Source organism: Syngnathoides biaculeatus, chromosome 7 (genome assembly GCF_019802595.1).
Source record: "Syngnathoides biaculeatus isolate LvHL_M chromosome 7, ASM1980259v1, whole genome shotgun sequence".
Taxonomy (NCBI): Eukaryota; Metazoa; Chordata; class Actinopteri; order Syngnathiformes; family Syngnathidae; genus Syngnathoides; species Syngnathoides biaculeatus.
The window spans coordinates 32760739-32779380 of record NC_084646.1 but is presented as its reverse complement, the minus strand read 5'-3'; the positions used below and the strand labels follow the sequence as shown (position 1 = coordinate 32779380).

Here is an 18642-nt window from a genome sequence, read left to right as displayed (position 1 = left end):
CGGAGAGGCAGTCAGGTGCAGCAGCGGAAGTTGGGACGTCGGGCGAAGAGAGCAGTTGAGCAGGCAGGAGTCCGTACACGGGAGATCGATCAAGGCAGGCAGAAGTCTCAAAGGAGTCAGGCTTATGGGGTCGGTCAGAGAACAGGCGAAGGTCGGTACACACGGGTTGTCGATCAGGGATACGAGAGTGCTGGAACGGGACATGAACCTCAACGACGGTCGTCATCGGGGTCCTATATATACACGGGATAATAAGCCCGCATGGGGCGCAGATGTGTGCCTCCCAATTAACGCGAGCGCGCGGGCACCCGCACAGCCTGGGCTGGAGCGGCAGGATCATGACAGCTTGTTCAAGCAAAGTCCCATTCTGGAAAAATGTCATATTTTCTTATTTTCAGGTTAATGTGACATACTGCTTTTAAACAGCTTGTGAGATGGTGTTGGGAATTTTTTGGCAGAAATAACCGCGTGCCACTGCCATCCTGCTGTGTGTCAAAGATGCGTGACACCTTTCCTGATTCAGAGGGCCAAGAGTACACAGGATTTAGATGGTCTACATCCTAATTTTGGTTTTCTTTGTGTAAATGTTGATGAATGTTTGTATAGGAAGTAAACATCCATCCATCCATTTTCTTTGCCACTTTGGTACTCGGGTCGCAGCGAGTGCTGGAACCTATCCCAGCTGTCAACGGGCAGGAGGCGCGGGACACCCTGACCTGGTTGCCAGGCAATCCCAGGGCACATGGAGACAAACAGTCACACTCACAATTACACCTAGGGACAATTTAGAGTGTCCAATTAATGTTGCATGTTTTTGGGGTGTGGGAGGACAAATTGTCTTTCCTCCTCTTCTTTGTCTACAAGCCACAATAGCAAAGCAAAATTTATTTGTATAGCGCATTTCATAGACGAGGCAACTCAATGTGCTTTACATGATTAAAGGCATTTGAAAACAAAGCGATAAAACATTCAAAACGGGATAAAAATAATAAAAACGACAAGCAAAACATTAAAAAAGACAATTAAAACCGCATACAGTGCAAGTAATATAATCAAAAAGTGGATATATTCTAAAAAGCATGAGAAAAAATAAGTTTTCAACCTGTATTTAAAAACATTAACTCTTGGGTCTGACCTCACCTCTGTTGGCAACTTATTCCATTTTTGTGCAGTATAATAGCTAAATCCTGCTTCACCATGTTTGCTTTGGGCTCTGCACTCCACTATTTTACCTGTGTCAGTCGATCTCAGAGCTCTACTGGGTTTGTATTCCGTAAGCATTTCTTTCATGTATTAAGGACCTATATAATTTAGTGATTTATAGACAAGTAGCAGAACTTTAAAATTTATTCTAAAGGTGACTGGAAGCCAGTGCGAGGACTTTAGGATTGGTGTTATATGCTCTGGCAGCTTTGTTTTGGTCATAATGCGACCTGCAGCATTCTGAATGAGCTGCAGCTGTTTAATACTCTTTTTTTTTTTTTTTTTTTTTTTTTTTTTTTTTTTTTTTTTTTTTTACAGAGTCCAGTCAGACGACCATTACAGTAGTCAAGTCTACTCGAAATAAAAGCATGGATGAGCTTTTCCTGGTCTGCTTGACACATAGAAGACTTCATTTTCTATATGTTCTTCAGATGGTAGAAGCCAGTTTTTGTGATTGATTTGATTTGATTGTTGAAAGTCAGGTCAGAATCAATCAGAACACTAAGGTTTCAGACTTGGTCTTTGGTTTTTAAATAAAGAGAGTCCAGATGTTTACTAACAGCAATTCTCTTTTCTTTTTTGCCAAAAACAATTGTCTCAGTTTTGTTGTGATTTAGTTGAAAAAAAGTTTGGCTCATCCAGTTATTTATCTGATTTAGACAGTGGCACAGTGCTGCTTAGAATAGCGGAATTCCCACTAATGCCCTGCAGGTAACTCTGACCATGACCGATCTGATATGGGATTGTTTAGATGAATGCTCATCTTTGTTTTGCAAAGTTTAAAGACGGATACCCTTCCTTACACAATCCTCTGCATTTATCCGGGCTTGGGACCGGCCTACATATTCCAGTGGCTTGTGCCCCTATCGGGCTGCATTTGGCTGGACTCCCCAAAAAGAGCATTAAACAGCCATAGCTCATTCAGGATGCTGCAGCTCAGTTTCTGACCAGAACAAAGAGGTCAGAGCATATTACTCCAATCCTAAAGTCTTTACACTGGCTTCCAGTCAGCTTCAGAATAGATTTTAAAGTTCCGCTACGGGTTTATAAATCACTAAATGGTTTAGTTCCTGAATAAATGAAATAAATAATTAGAGAATGCAAACTCAGTAGGGCTCTGAGATCGACAGATTCAGGTCTCCATTATACTGTTCAATGAAATAACACATTCACGATGGAAAAAAGTCTCAGTTTCAGAAAAATATAACTTTGTAATCCAAACACCTTTTAAATTACTCCTTTATTTACTGGTTCAAACAAATATCTCAGCGTCGTTGGACATAAAGTTTCCCAACTCAGACAAAAGTGAACCCTATGTGTCCATATATGTTGTGTGTGGAAAAGTATTAGCGAAGTCAAATATGAGAGTGTCTTTAATGTGACTCAATGTGTGCAGTGAGCTGAGTAAATATGCATCACTGCACTTAAATGCATGAACTATAGCTGCTGCTCATTCATATTTATCTGCAGCAGATTATCATATGTGCCCGCTCAAACAGCTGTCCCACTGCATGTAATCAAATGTACAGATTTTTAAATTATAACAACCCAAATTCTAGAAAGAGGTGTGTGTTTTGTAAACTGATGTTGTGATTTTGTGTGCAAATGGCTGTAAACTGATTTAACATCACTGTCATTTACTGTTTGTGCAGTTCAAGTCATACCCAATAGGGAGAGGCAGTAAGGGATTATTCACTCTTCTATCCACTATTCAAATATTTGTCAATTCCACCTTATCTCCAGCTTTATCTTATTAAATCCAAATACTATTATTAATAAGAAGAAGTTGAACGATAGTTCTTCAACAAAAAAGGAAGAGGCAAGTGCAGAGCCTAGAATTGAATATGGGGACTTTGAATGTTGGGGCTAAGAAAGAAAAATCTTGACATGACGATTAGGAGAAAGGTTAATATATTGTGTGTCCAGGAAACCAGTTGGAAAGGGAGTAAGACTTGTGGTTTAGGGGAAGGGTTTAAATTATTTTACCATGGAGTTGTTGGGAAGAAAAATGGAGTAATGGTTATTTTCAAGAAAGAGCTACCTAAGAATTCTGGTGAAAAGATTATCAGGGTGATGAGGCTGAAACTTGAAATTGAGTGTGTTTTGTCTAATGTGATTAGTGGCTCTGCAGAATAGGTAGGGTGTGGCCTCAAGGTGAAACAGAGATTCTGGAATGTGCTAAAAAAAGTGAGAAATGGAGTAAGGGTTATTTTAAAGGAAGAGCTGGCTACGAATGTCTTGGATGTGAAAAGAGTATCAGATAAAGTGATGAGACTAAAATTTGAAATTGATGCTGTTATGTATTATGTGGTTAGTGGCTATGCCCCACAGATAGGATGTGACCTCGAGTTGAAAGAGAAATTCTGGGAGGAACTTGATGAAGTAGTTCTGAGCATCCCAGACAGAGAAGGAATTGTGATTGATGCAAATTGTAATGGACATGTTGGTGAAGAAAATATAGGTAATGAAGAGGTAATGAGTTAGTACAGCATCCAGGAAAAGGACTTTGAAGGGAAAATTATTTTTCATTAAGGAGGGAAATGGCTACAGTGAACACTTTCTTCCAGAAGAGGTAGAACATTGAGTGATCTACAAGAGCAGCAGTAAAAACATGCTGGTGGATAATACCTTTTGCAGATGATTCGATTTGAAGGAGATTACCTCCTGTAAAGTAATGGTAGGGGAGAGTTTGGCTAGACAGCATAGAATAGTGGTGTGTAAGATTACTGATGGTGGGGAGGAAGACGAAAAAGACAAAGGCAGAGGAGAGAACCGTGTGGTGGATCTGAGATGGGAAGAGTCTTGTGCAGGTTTTTGGGAAGAGGTGTGACAGGCTGTCAGTGGAAAGGAGGAGCCTACAGAAGACTGCACCACTACAGTCAAGGTGATCAGAGAGAGAGGAAAGTGAGTACTTGTTTTGCCCTGCAGGAAAGAAGAGGAGGAAAAGGGTGAGTGAAGAGGAAGTGGGACTCAGAGAGGACCGAGGAGAGGCGAACGAATACATTGAAATGCGATGTAGGGCAAATCTAGAGGTGGCAAAGCCCAAACAAGAGGCATATAATGATCGGTATATGTCATGGTTGGAGTTAGTGAAAGCAAGGAAGGCAAGCCAAAAAATGTTGATAGGCAGGAGTGCAGGAGTCTCAAAATAGCATTTATTTTTCGACAAAAGTCAACTAAACAACCAACAATCCATTTTCTTAACTACTTATCCTCACAAGGATCACAGGGAGTGTTGGAGCCTATCCCACCTGTCAACGGCCAGGAGGCGAGGTACACACTGAACTGGTTGCCAGCCAATCGCAGGGCACATCGAGACAAACAGCCGCACTCACAATCACACCCGGGGGCAATTTAGAGTGTCCAATTAATGTTGTATGTTTTTGAATGTGAGAGGAAACCAGAGTGCCCAAAGAAAACCCACACAGGCACGGGAAGAACATGCAAACTGGCTGGGATTGAACCCAGGACCTCAGAATTGTAAAGCCAACACTTTGTAGCTGAGCCACTGTCCCAACCCTCAAATAAACAAAGTAACAAAAAAAATAAATCCACTAAACTGACAACTGAAAACATAACAACTGGTGATATAATGGACGTGACACTGACACAAACAATATAATGGACCAACAAGAACTGAAAGAAACCAGGGAGCTACACTGTAAATACACATACAAGAAAAAAAATCACAAACACAGGGTGGGCAGAAGGGGTCCTTGTGGAGGGCACAGACCCACCTGTCAGGGTCAAACTGGTGGCCTTCCAGGTCACCAAAGGTGAGGTGGTTAGCTAGGCAGTTCAGGAGGTTGGGCAGGATGCCAAGCACCAGAGTCTTCATAGGGCCATTTCGGTAGATGGCCGTGATGACAAACCCAATGACAAAGGAGGGGCCAGGCAATAGGGATGCTGCTCGTCGAGAACGGCCAAAGCAAGGTACGGTGGTAGGCGCTAGTTGACGGCCACTAGAGCAAATTTTCATTTTATTATCATACCATATAAACGCAATGCAATTGCACATGCCCCATTTCATGTAATCACCACAATAACATTCAATCATTAGCAAACAGGAAACACATAAAATTTTAAACATCAGCAGTTAAAAGTTCTTCGGAAAAAGTGTACAGTATAACAGTGCAATCATCTTTGTGTTCAGATAATACAGGCAATAGAAAATCCCATTAAAAAAAAGATTCCGTTCCCTGACATATGTTATGTGCTGGTGACTATGATGTACGTTGGTGATTCAGAGAGTGAATGGCTTCTGTGGAAAAACTGTTGACGAATCTAGTGGTATGCGATCTGATTGACCTGTAACGCCTCCTTAATGGCAAAAGAGTGAAAAGGTGATGACTGGGGTGAAAAGTATCTGTACTGGTGGTCCTAGCTCTCGTGTAATAATGGGTGATGGCAATGTCCAGTAATGGTGATCCAGGAGGCCAATGACTTTTTTTCTGCAGTTCTTACAACTCTCTGTAGTGTTTTTATGTCTGGAACAGAGCAGCCTCCATACGTAATGCAGCATAGTGGTACCTCTACTTACAAACGTCTATAGTAACGAAAATTTCAGGTTACGAAATGCCCCCCACATAAAAATATTGTTTCGCGCTATGAAGGAAAATTCAGTACATGAAAGGAAAAAAATGGGCATTCGATTCACAGCCTCCAAAATCTACCAAATGTAAACATACTGTATCTTGGTTTGTGTGTTCGTTGGAGCATCTTTCTGGCATACCATTGGCGAGGAGGTACATCAGTCTTTACCCATAATGCCTTTCATTTCCCTTGGACCTTTTTCAAAAGTTTTTCATTTGTGTTTTTGAAAGTTCATTTGTTTTTCTTCATCACGGGCATCAAGAAACGAATGGAATTAAATTGTGTGCGTGTGTACATTCGTATGTATGTTTTCTCTCAGCTGTCAAATGTTTGCCTCCTCCGTCCCCCACGATGCCTTTTGCTTGTCACTCACCCTTCTCATCGTCGCCCAACACCAAAGGTAAATGAACATAATGTTTTAATTTTTCTTCAGATTATGTACTTTGAATGCTTAATTTTGGTGGGAGGCGGGGGCTGGGGGCTGGAAAAGATTAGGCTATCTACATATAAAAAGCACTTCCACTTACACAAAAAATCACGTTACGAAACAACTTCCGGAATGTATTAATTTCTGTAGTAGATGTAGGCAGCAATGACTGCCGGAGAAAAATCCCTTGTGTGTTTTTACACAATTGGCCATTAAAGCTGATTCTGCTTTCAACAGCAGAGTGGTAAAAGGCTTCTAGCAGTGTCTAACAGAGGTTATTCCTTTTTAAAATCCTGAGAAAATGAATATGTTTCCTGGCCTTCTTTACAATGGCTGTGGTATTTGCAGTCCGGGAGAGGGTGTCTGTAATGTGTATCCCACAAAATTTACAACTGTGGACTATTTCCATATGGTCACTATTGATGAAAATGGAGGCTCGGTTTGCTCTACATTTTCTAAAGTCCAATATAAGTTATTTAGATTTCTTCGTACAGTGAAGAAAATAAGTATTTGAACACCCTGCAATATTGCAAGTTCTCCCACTTAAAAATCATGGAGGGGTCTGAAATTTTCATCGTAGGCACTTGTCCACTGTGAGAGAGATAATCTAAAAATAAAAATCCAGAAATCACAATGTATGATTTTTTTTAACCATTTATTTGTGTGATACAGCTGCAAATAAGTATTTGAACATCTGTCTATCAGCTAGAATTCCGACCCTCAAAGACCTGTTCGTCCACCTTTAAAAGTCCACCTCCACTCCATGTATTATCCTGAATCAGATGCACCTGTGTGAGGTCGTTAGCTGCATAAAGACACCTGTCTCCCCCCCCCCCCCCACACACACACACAATCAGTAAGACTAAAATTATTATCAATCATTAGAAAATGGAAGAAGCTAAACATGACGGTCAATCTCAATCCGAGTGGAGCCCCATGCAAGATATCACCTCTTGGGGTCTCAATAATCCTTAGAAAGGTGAGGAATCATCCCAGGACTACATGACAGTGTTAAAGAAATCATTCATATGTTCTCATTTTGTACATACTGTAGTTGGTTTCCACATCACCACCTAGCTTCTACCTTTGAACTCGTTGTCTTGAAAACAGATGTCATCAATCGGACAGATGTGATCAATCAAACAGTCACACACACACACACACACACACACACACACACACACACACACATACACTCATCATGTGATTTATGTGAATAAAAAGAAGCTGCAAGGGGACACAAGTTGGAATTGGTTGGAAGCAGGGAGAAGTCCTGTCGCTCCCCTTGGAGCAATAAAACTTGACGCCTTGTCTGTTCGCCTTCTTTTAAAAGAGAGTCAAGCTTTTTAAACCTGACATTTGGAACTTCGAGCTGGATCCCAACACACCACCGCCCATCGAGGAGGGAGAAGACACACCGAAGTCTGTCGACAGCCAGGAGCATTTAGCTGTTCCTGAAGAAAAGCCCTGTTGGGACGTGAATTCGTGGCCAGGCCGGTGCCAGAGTCCAATCACCCCTCGGTGGACGAAGGTTGACGGGATCACGAACAACTGGCGTCCAGACAACGCTTAAACCGGTAAGTAAGGCTACTCCGCCAGAAGGAGGTTGAAGGCTACTCCGCCAGAAGGAGGTTGAAGGCTACTCCGCCAGAAAGAGGTTTAAGGCTACTCCGCCAGAAGGAGGTTGAAGGCTACTCCGGCAGAAGGAGGTTGAAGGCTACTCCGGCAGAAAGAGGTTTAAGGCTACTCCGCCAGAAGGAGGTTGAAGGCTATTCCGGCAGAAGGAGGTTCAAGGCTACTCCGCCAGAAGGAGGTTTTAAGGCTACTGCGCCAGAAGGAGGTTTAAGGCTACTCCACCAGAAGGCGGTTTCAAGGCTACTCCGCCAGAAGGAGATTTTAAGGTTACTCCACCTTTAAAGAGGGTATTTATCAGGATCCATAAATGTGTGAGTGGGTGAATGCAAGTGTGAATCCCATTACGTATTTGTGGAATCATAGGTCATGGATGGAAACCTAATGATGCGAAAAGATGTCTGTGTTCTGGTGAAGTACACAAGGCAGTGGATTAGGATTTAGGTCCTAAAAAGGACAAGTAGTCTCTAAGGGACAAATGTAGAAAAGCGTAATGGTGAGCGGGAACAGTAAGTCTGCCCTAAAGGGGATGTAAACTTTATGGAACAATGTTTACTGGGCAGCATGACATTTCTTAAAAAAAATAGAAAATAAAGAGAAAAATAACATGGCTTAAATGGCAAGTTCACAGTTGAAGGATGCCGCAGGTTGGTAGAAAGATTGATGGCAAGTGTTACAGGGAAGTAAGGTAAAACCAAGATTAAGATTTAGATTTTAGGATTGTGAGAGGTTGGTTAGCATTGGCAAGAAAGAGAAAGGCAGGAGAGTCATCTGAAGTAATGCAAGCAGTGGCTATATTAAAACCAGCTACAACAGTTTAGAACAGGCTAAAGAAAGTGAGAGGCAGAAAGAGAGCTGTAAGAAAAAATGGGAAAAAAATGAAAAAGGAAAAAAATGCTGTCTCCCTGAAATACATTCGCTGATAAAAGGGCCAAGGAGGTAGCAACAGGAAAATATGGCACACACATATTGACACAATCACAAGCCCCCAACCCTCCTATTGATTTAACAGCTCTAAGACGTGCAAAACATGCTCCTCAAAGTGAAACCCAGTGATGGCTTACAGAAAAAACTGAATTAGAAGATAATATACAAACTGACGGTCCGCGGCCCATTTGTGGCCCCCAAAATGATATTTTGCTCCCCCACCTTACTTACTATGAAAGTTAAATGTTAAGTGTGGCCCTGAAGTTTTATATGAATGGCACTTTACGGTGTTGTGTGCGGAGCTGGTGAACCTACCAATAACAGTGGGGTCATGGCTCTCGGGGGTGTGACAGTGACAAGGCTTGATGCAAGCAGAGAAATATTTTTCACTGAGTGAAAGTTACTGGTTTTGCCATGGAGAGTTATCTTAGTTTTGCCCACAACCTGTTTATACCAGTTTCCTTGCTTATCTTATTTTGTGCAAAAAAAAAAGCTTTTTTCTTTTTTTATCTCTTTTAAATTGTGTGCAACTAGAATCACTGAGGGTGTAGTGGTACACACACCTGCCTTTGGTGTGGGCAGTGTGGGATCGATTCCCGCTCAATGATGGTGTCGATATCTGCCCTGTGACTGACTGGTGAACAGTTCAGGGTGTAATCCGCCTTTCGCCTAAAGTTAGCTGGGATAGGCTCCAGCTTTCCCACAATTCTTGTGAGGATAAGGGGCTTAGATAATGACATGATATGACAAATTGTGTGCATGTGCGCTAAGACTGCATCCCACCCAGCCTAAGCCAGAATGTGCCTCCAGCGGCCCCGAGATGAATTGACTTTGAGACCACTGATATACATAATCAGTGGAAAACCTGAATTACCAAAAGAAATCTGTTTAAAACAGTAGCAATTTTGAGTCAAGAGCCTTGCCATGTCTCAACAGGAGGGATGGTAATGGTAGCTACACAGACATTTTCTCCACCTTTGCATTCAATTATTACTAAAACGTTTTTGCAGCTCATGTCTTAATTGTTGCAAACACAATACTAAAGGGAACTGCAGAACTAAGAGTTAAGTTTAAGTTTTTACACATTAATTTTATTAGTAAATATATAGTTAAACAAAGTCCAGCATTACAAATGTTTAGTATTGATCTGGCACCTATCTAAATGGGTGGAAAATATTTCCATATACAAGTGCTGATTCTATTACTGTGGCAAAGTTTTTGTGTAAATATATTATTCCTTCTTATGGCATCCCAGAAAAATTGTATGGCAACAATGAGCCACATTTTGTTAATTAAATAATCAGTAAAGTAGCTGCAAATCTAGAAAGAACTGAAAAATCATTGTGCAGGATTAGTGGAACGAAGCAATGGGACAGTGAAGTCTTGATTAAGGAAAACTCTGGAATATACAGGGAGAACTTGAAGAGAATGTTTACATTTAGTAAAACTGTATATGAAAATAACCCCAACATATAAAGGATTGTTCCCATTTGAAATAGTATCTAGTAGATTAGATTAGAGTAGATTAGACTGCCCATGGTAGAGCAGCCAGTGCAGCAGTCAGAAGAAGAAAATACTTTAAGTGACTGGTTGAAAGAGATGCTGCTAAATAAAACTGTGAAAGAAGCAAATGATCTGCCGCCTACTGTACCTTCTTTACAGGTGCTGTTGGTGTCCATTGGTGATTGAGTCCTGAAAAAGTCATGAAGAGGAACTGTTGGTCCTCACCTCGCTGGGAAGGTCCCTACCAAGTCTGCTGACCACTCCCACGGTGATAAAGATAGCAGAACGTCCCACATGGATAAATTTGTCCCACTGCAAGCCTGTGGCTCCCTTTTCATTCAACGACGAGTAGCGGTGGAAGTCTGGCTACAAAGGGTGGGGTAGCAATAGGCTGCCCTGGTCTCAAACCGGTGAAAAATTCAGCTGATCCGCGCTTGAGCATGTTAGGTAAAGGAGAGCCACTATTGGGACTGCTGGCCTTAGTGGTGATCGGAGCATGGCTCCTCCGCTTTGGCCAGTCTGGGACTGTACGTGTTTATCAACTGAATCTATGGACATGAATCATCATGGAGCAAGGTCAATCCCACCTCTCCAATGGACACCAATGCCTGGTACTTGTATGTGAAGATGGTGTCCCTCCATGCACAACCAATGACAGATCAACAAGTGTGGTAAAGCTGGAACTACTCAGATGCCCCGCCATGAAAAGAAGTCTGCAGCAGTGACTAGTCCGACAATGTGAGAAATTTCACCTGCTGGTCGCAGGCTTCATGCCAGGCCAAGAGAGGATGCAGACAGAAACCATCTGAGGTCTTCAGGACGGACCTGATCACCACCATGAAGGTGCACGACTCGTACCAGCTCAACGCAGAGGATGACTACGTCCTAGCCGATCCATAGAAGCAGAAGCAGGAAAAAGGGTTTCTAGGTCCCCGTTAGCCCGCAGTCCATCCCGGAGCCCGTTGGCCGAGCGCTAACCGACAAAAGCAACGAAGTCAAGTTCGTCAGGCCCAAGAAGTTAATCCACAGGTCGGCCACCCTGGCCCTCAGTTATGTGGACATCAGGACTTTGGTGAAGGGCATGTGTCACTACGACCTCAACGAGGAAGACGTCACCTGGCTGGAGATCATCAACATGGAGTTTGCAAGGTTGGCCTTTACGCCACTGGATGAATTTGGCATGGAGTGCTCCTTGGAGGAGTTTGAGTGCAGTTGTCATAACAACATGAGACACACTACCGAGACAGAGTAGGGCCTCGCCATCGAGTACAACGAGAATGTGGTGTGCGACGTTCCTGTTCCCCAATGGAGAGGACAACAACAAGATGGTGTTCTGCAACAAGTACAATATCTGCGTCCACCAGATATCCTGCCAAAGTTCTAGTTGTGCCCGAAGAAGGGCGATGCTATGAAGCCCACCCGCAGTGGAACCAAGTGGGTCCATGACAGCTGTGCCTTGTGGATCCCAGAGATGAGCAATGGGAACCTAGAGAAGATAGAGGCCATCACCAACGTGTCGCACATTCCCAGCAACAAGTGGGTGCTCAACTGCTACCTGTGCAAATAAAAAATGGGAGCCTGCATCCAGTGCTCTGCCAAAAACTTCCACATTGCCTTCCACGTGACTTGCGGCCTCCACTCTGGCCTGGAGATGACCATCATCACTCAGAACGACAAAGTCAAGTTCAAGTACTACCGGCCGAAGCACTCAGGCCTTAAGGGCAGTTGCACTGAAGAGCGGGACTCCACCACTGAAGTTGAAAATGAGGAAAGCTTCGGGAGCAAGAAGGGCAAATTGAGAAGAGAGGTTGGAGGGGACAATAAAGAGGACATGGCCGCCCTCAGCCTCATCCCTTTAGCCTCATTGTCCCCCTCGTCGTTGCAGTCGTCCTTGTGTCTTGTTCATCAATGTGACCCGCAGGAAAGCGCGTCAATGTCCGCAAGATGAAATTGCAAGAGATGGAAGAGGTCTTCTACCAGTTTGTGGACACCGAGGAAGTTGTCCGTCACCTCAAGATGACACCCAAGACAGTTGACTTCCTGTACCAGTACTAGAAGCTGAAGCACAAAGCTAACTTCAACCAGCTGCTGCTCATCCCTAAGAAGGACGAGGAGGACACCCTGGCCAGACATGAACACGAGGTGTTGCTAAGACGCCTGCAGCTATTCCCAAGGTCCCAAGACCTGGAGAGGGTCTGCAACCTGACTTGCATGGTGATGAAGATGAAATGTTTCATATGGCATGTTCAGGAGCATATCTTCCAGCACCAAGTCTAGCTCATAGACCAAGAGCTCCTCAGCAGTAATCCGTCAGAGCAGGATCTGCAGAGTCTCTTCTCCTCAGACCAACTGAGCTCTCAGCGGTCTCAAACTTGGACCCCATGGAACCACTTGGAACACAAGACCAAACGAGGATCAAAGCAGGACAAGGAGAAATCACGTGAAAGGAAAAGAAGCTCAGACTCACTGCTGGTATCTGAGGACAACACGAGAACCCTTGAGGCCAAACCCTTGGAGGTCAATGAGTTGGATCACGACTCCAGATGCTCAAACCACCCTAACGACAACCTTGTGCTTTGCAATGTTAAGTCCCCAAAGCAGAAAGTGACCGCTCAGGAAGCCGTTAGTGTGAGACTGCACTGGAAAACCATTGGGATTGAGGCCCTTGTGCCTGAACAGCAGCCAGAAAAACAGCCGGAGCACGAGGACTGGAAATGGAAGTGTTGGACCGAAATTTTAGATTTCTCTACCGGAGCCCTGGAGTGCCGCTTTCACTCTAAGGCTCTGGACAAAACCATTTGCATCCAACTGGTAGACATTAGACAATCGGATGCTGGAGAAACCAGAAGAAGCAGGAAATCGGTTGTGTTGAAGCAAGAGATCATGCCGGATGGTACCACAGTCAGCGCTTCCTTTGACAACACAATAGACAAGAGCATCGTGGGCACCACCATGGGAACCTTGTGGTACATAGACTGGTCAACAACAGCCACATCCGGATGGTCAGCGGCTACAAAGAAAAAGGTGAATGATTTGGCCTTTCAGACGGATGAGACCCACATTGCCACCTGCAGTGAAGACGGCAGTCTGAGGGTGTAGTCCATCCTCAGTAATGACCTGGTGGTGCAGTTCCAGGTGTTCATCCAGTCATGCACCTGTGTGTGCTGGAACCCTTTCCGGGTCTGCAGCATGTGCGGGTGCCGGCGGGATATAGCGACGGCACCCTGCGCATCTTTCGGCTCGCCACCTTTGAATTGGAGAGGAAGCTACATCCCCATCGTGTTGCTGTCGCTGCTCTCCAGTATTCTGCCAATGGTGACGTGATCCTCTCTGATGGAAAAAAACGGTCTCATAGCTGTCAGTCATGCCCTGGATCGATCAACCATCAGCAATTTCAGGGACCACAAAGCGGCAGCCATCACCACCACCTAGTGTGTTCGTAAAGTAGTGTAAGGACTTTGGACTGGTTGGGAATAAGCTGTGGTTGGCTACCAGCGTTGACAGGTGCGTAAGTGTGTGGGCAGCTGATTGGTTTAAGTGCAAGTGTAGTTTACTGGACCGTCTCACCTATGCAACCGTATTGCCTTCCATGTTGGGGAAGACATCACTCATTATGTCCATGGTTGGAGAGGAGTTCCCTGAGGAGGTTCCATCTCGAGCTGAAGAAATCACCATCCCTGCTGACGTCACTCCGGAGAAAGTGCTGACACACATCGTGGACTACTCAGAAAAACAGCAGAATGATGAGATACTGAAAGGAGAGATCCTCAAGAGTTCCAATCATCCTTGTGGGGAATAAGTCAGATCTGCACTTGGGTAGCTCCATATAAACCATTCTCCCCATGAACCAGTTTTTTGAGATTGAGACATGTGTCGAGTGTTCTACAAGGAATCTGAAAAACATATCAGAACTGTTCTACTACGCACAGAAGGCGGTCCTCCACAACACAGCCCCTCTGTATGACCCTGAAAACAAACATCTCAAACCTCAGTGTGTCAAAGTGCTCAGTCAAATCTGCGACCAGGACAACGACCACGTCCTCAGCAACGTTGAGGTCAACTGTTTTCAAATGTTTTGGAATTCCACTGGCACCACAAGCCTTAGAAGATGTAAAGACTGTTGTTTGGAAAAATACGAGCGATGGAGTGCAGGACAATGGCCTAACTTTAAATGGACAAGGACTCTGCACTGTCACCAGCAGAGCTGAAGAATCTCTTCTGTGTTTGCCCTTAAAATGCCGTGGGGCCCCACAGTCTACATGACTGTCCCAATCACCAGCGAGGGTTATATCTCTTCCACTGTCAATGCAGGCTGTGTGCTTATCTCAACATCAACCATTGGCTTTCTCCTATATGTTTCCCGACTCTAGCACCAAGAACAGCTACACCAGACTTGCATGGGCTGCTGTGTAATCGCACTAGATTGGTTCAGATTGGTTCGGAAATGAGCAACGATGTTCACCCACTGTTTATTTTTTTATTATTATTATTACCATTATTATTTTTATTATTAGTCCTGGTTCACCTCTGGACCTTGGTATTTTGTTATGATGAAGTTCCTTGTACCTGTAATTACTGTTATGGGTTTGTTCTGCCTTTTCACGATGTGTATAATCCCATCTTTGAAATCGATGATGGTTAGAGCAAGGTCAAATATTTTTGTGAACTATACCCTTCTACAACAAGTAGACCCTGATTATATGCAGCTACAGCCAAAAGGAAACATTTGATGCCTTTTATATGCTCAAGTGTATATGATGAACTTACTGAAAATGCAGCAGCATTCTGATGTCCCCACTCGTATTTCCAAAATGAAAAACAGGAGGGAAATGTTTAAGAAATCATTCATATGTTCTCATTTTGTACATACTGTAGTTGGTTTCCACATCACCACCTAGCTTCTACCTTTGAACTCATTGTCTTGAAAACAGATGTCATCAATCAGACAGATGTAATCAATCAAACAGTCACACACACAGACACATACACTCATCATGTGATTTATGTGAATAAAAAGAAGCTGCAAGGGGACACAAGTTGGAGTTGGTTGGAAGCAGGGAGGAGTCCTGTTGCTCCCCTTGTAGCAAGTAAAACTTGGGGCCTTGTCTGTTCGCCTTCTTTTAATAGAGAGTCCAGCTTTTTAAACCTGACAGACAGGAAATGGTCAATGACCTGAAAAGAGCTGGGACCACCGTTTCCAAGGTGACTGTTGGTAATACACTAAGACATCATGGTTTGAAATCATGTATGGCACGGAAGGTTCCCCTACTTAAACCAGCACATGTCAAGGCCCGTCTTAAGTTTGCCAATGACCATTTGGATGATACAGAGGAGTCATGGGAGAAACTTTTGTGGTCAGGTGAGACCAAAATGGAACTTTTTGGTCATAATTCCACTAACTGTGTTTGGAGGAAGACGAATGATGAGTTCCATCCCAAGAACACCATCCCTGCTGTGAAGTATGGGGGTGGTAGCATCATGTTTTGGGGGTGTTTTTCTGCACACGGGATAGGACGACTGCGCTGTATTAAGGAGAGGATGACTGCGGCCATGGATTTTGAGATTTTGGGTAACAACCTCTTTCCCTCATCAGAGCATTGAAGATGGGTCGTGGCTGGGTCTTTCAACATGACAATGACCCAAAGTACACAGCCAGGAAAACAAAGGAGTGGCTTCGTAAAAAGCATATCAAGGTTCTGGCCTGGCCTAGCCAGCCTCCAGACCTAAACCCAATCGAAAATCTTTGGAGGGAGCTGAAACCCCGTGTTTCTCAACAACAGCCCAGAAAACTATGTGGAGGAGTGGGCCAAAATCCGTCTTACAGTTTGTGCAAACTTGGTGAACTACTACAAGAAACGTTTGACCTCTGTAATTGCCAACAAAGCCTACTGTACTAAATATTAAGATTGGTTTTCTCAGGTGTTCAAATACTTATTTGCAGGTGTATCACAAATAAATCATAAAAAAATCATACATTGTGATTTATGGATTTTTCTTTTTCGATTATCTCTCTCTCACAGTGGACATGCACCTACAATGAAGATTTCAGACCCCTCCATGATTTCTCAGTGCAATATAGCAGGGTGTTCAAATACTATTTTTTTTCACTGTATTTAAACTCACACTGCTTGCAGAGCACCACAGAGACAGATTTTGGACCTCAGCACAGGAGTCGGTAGCATCCTCCCCTGAGAGCTGTAATCAACGAAGAGCATCCGGATGTATGAGTTCTTGTGTTCTCGGAATACCAGCGGTGAGTGGAGAGCGATGGGGATGGCATCCTCTGTTGACCTCTTTTCCCTGTAGGCAAACTGAAAGGGGGCAGAAGTCAGGGGTATTACAGTTTTTATGTGCCTGACTACAAGTCCTTCCATGTATTTTGAGCCGTCATGATGGGCTTTCTTTGACTTTTTCTGTGCTTTATCAGACTTTAGTTTGCGACCCCTAGGTGACACAACTATCTGTTTGTCTAATTCAGGGGTGCCTAGACTTTTTTTACTCCAAGATTTACTTTTCAAGCAGCCAGCCTCTCAAAATCGGTGTGTGTGGGTGTGGAGGCACGCGCACATCATACCGACTGCCATAAATAGGAGGCCAGCTTGCTAGAACCCGCCTTTATGTGTGTACGATCGACGTATTGGCCACAACTGAATCAAGCTACGAGGTGGCCAATATATATATATATATATATATATATATATATATATATATATATACACATGCCGTCACGCGATTGACCAAACTGCCTCGCGATCGATTGGCCAATAATGAGCGACACATTGAGCACCCCTGAATTTATCAAAAGTTTCCACCAGGTATTAAATCCCCCTCCCTCTCCTTGACGGGATGATAGAAGCCGGCGTACTGACTACACCGGACCTCCATCAATCATGCGGGGGGCGGGGAGGGCTTGACTGGGGGGAATAATGGTGATGGACGAGTTGGTCGAAGCCGGCTTGCATGGAACGTGGGATGAAACCTAATCGATATGGGAAGCTTTAATGAAACAGCGACAGGGTTAACGATCTTGGTGATAGGAAAGGGACCCACGAACCTGGGAGCTAGCTTGCGTGACTCCCTCCGCAGTGGGAGATCCTTTGTGGACAGCCATACGCATTGTCCCAGTTTGAATGCTGGTGCCCTTCTTCTCTTGAGGTTTGCCGCGGATTTGTAGGAGCTGCCCATGCGTAGTAGCATCTTTTGGGCTAGTTCCCAGGTCCGCTTGAAGCCTCTCACCACTGCCAATGCGAATGGCACCGCGGAGTCGGTGGCTACAGATGGAAACAGAGAGGGAGGGTAACCATGAACGATGTGGAATGGAGCCATACCTGTGGAAGTGGAAGGCAGAGACTTGCGGGCATATTCCACCCATCCAAGGTGCTGGCTCCAAGCGCTGTGATCATGCGATGCCAGACAGCTTAGAACGGTCTCCAGATCCTGTTTTATTCTTTCTATTTGGCCATTGGACTCCGGGTGATGGCCTGAACTAAGGCTTACTTTTGCCTCAATGAGGGTGCAGAACTCCTTCCAGAATCGAGACACGAATTGCGATCCTCTGTCCGACATTACATCCACTGGCGGGCCATGATTGTGGACGAATTTGTCTAGCAGTAGCTGCTCAGTCTGCTTGGTGGACGGAATCTTAGGAGCTGGTACGAAATGGACCATATTAGAAAACCGATCGATGACTGAGAGTACCACTGTGTTCCCCTGGGAGTAGGGTAGACCACTAACGAAGTCTAGAGAAATGTGTGACCAGGGGAGAGAGGGAATAGGTAGCGACCGTAGCTCACCCATAGGTCGCAGGCGAGAGGTCTGATTGGCCTTACAGATCGGACATTCTCCCTCACGTCCCTTCCCAGGTTTGGCCACCAAAACCGTTGTTCAACTACTGAGCGAGTCTTCACCATCCCGGAGTGACAGACGTTCTTGTTCGTGTGGGCCCAATTGATGATGTCTCCTAGTAGCGAGGGTACCATGAACAGATGGCCGGAAGGACATTCGGCTGGGCCCGGAGAGTCCCATAGGGCCTCCTTTACCTATGTCTCGATCTCCCAAGTGAACACGGACACGAACCAGGCCTCCGGAAGTATAGGAACACTCAAGGACTCAGTTCGCTTCCCTTCATGCATCCGGCATAGTGCGTCTGGTTTGCCATTCTTTGAGTCTGGACGAAACGACAGAGTGAACCGGAAGCGAATGAAAAAGATTGCCCACCTGGCTTGGCGAGAATCTCTTTACGGTCGTCAGGTACTCCAAGTTCTAATGGTCCATAAGGACCAGAAAAGGCAAATGTGATCCCTCCAGCCTGTGCCTCCATTCCTCCAGCGCCGTTTTGACCCCCAATAATTGTCGAT

The 18642-nt window shown here is 44.5% G+C and overlaps 1 long non-coding RNA gene and 1 pseudogene across 1 annotated transcript in view; both read left to right on the top strand.

The window, feature by feature from the left end:
• The window catches only part of LOC133503731 (uncharacterized), a 32071-nt gene extending 30537 nt beyond the window's left edge, over positions 1-1534 (top strand). Inside the window, exon 3 of the long non-coding RNA XR_009795823.1 lies at positions 1522-1534. This is a non-coding gene — a long non-coding RNA (uncharacterized LOC133503731). The remainder of the gene's footprint in view (positions 1-1521) is intronic.
• Positions 1535-10889: 9355 nt separating this feature from the next.
• LOC133503566 (protein Jade-1-like) lies at positions 10890-16087 on the top strand (annotated as a pseudogene).
• Positions 16088-18642: the final 2555 nt, after the last annotated feature.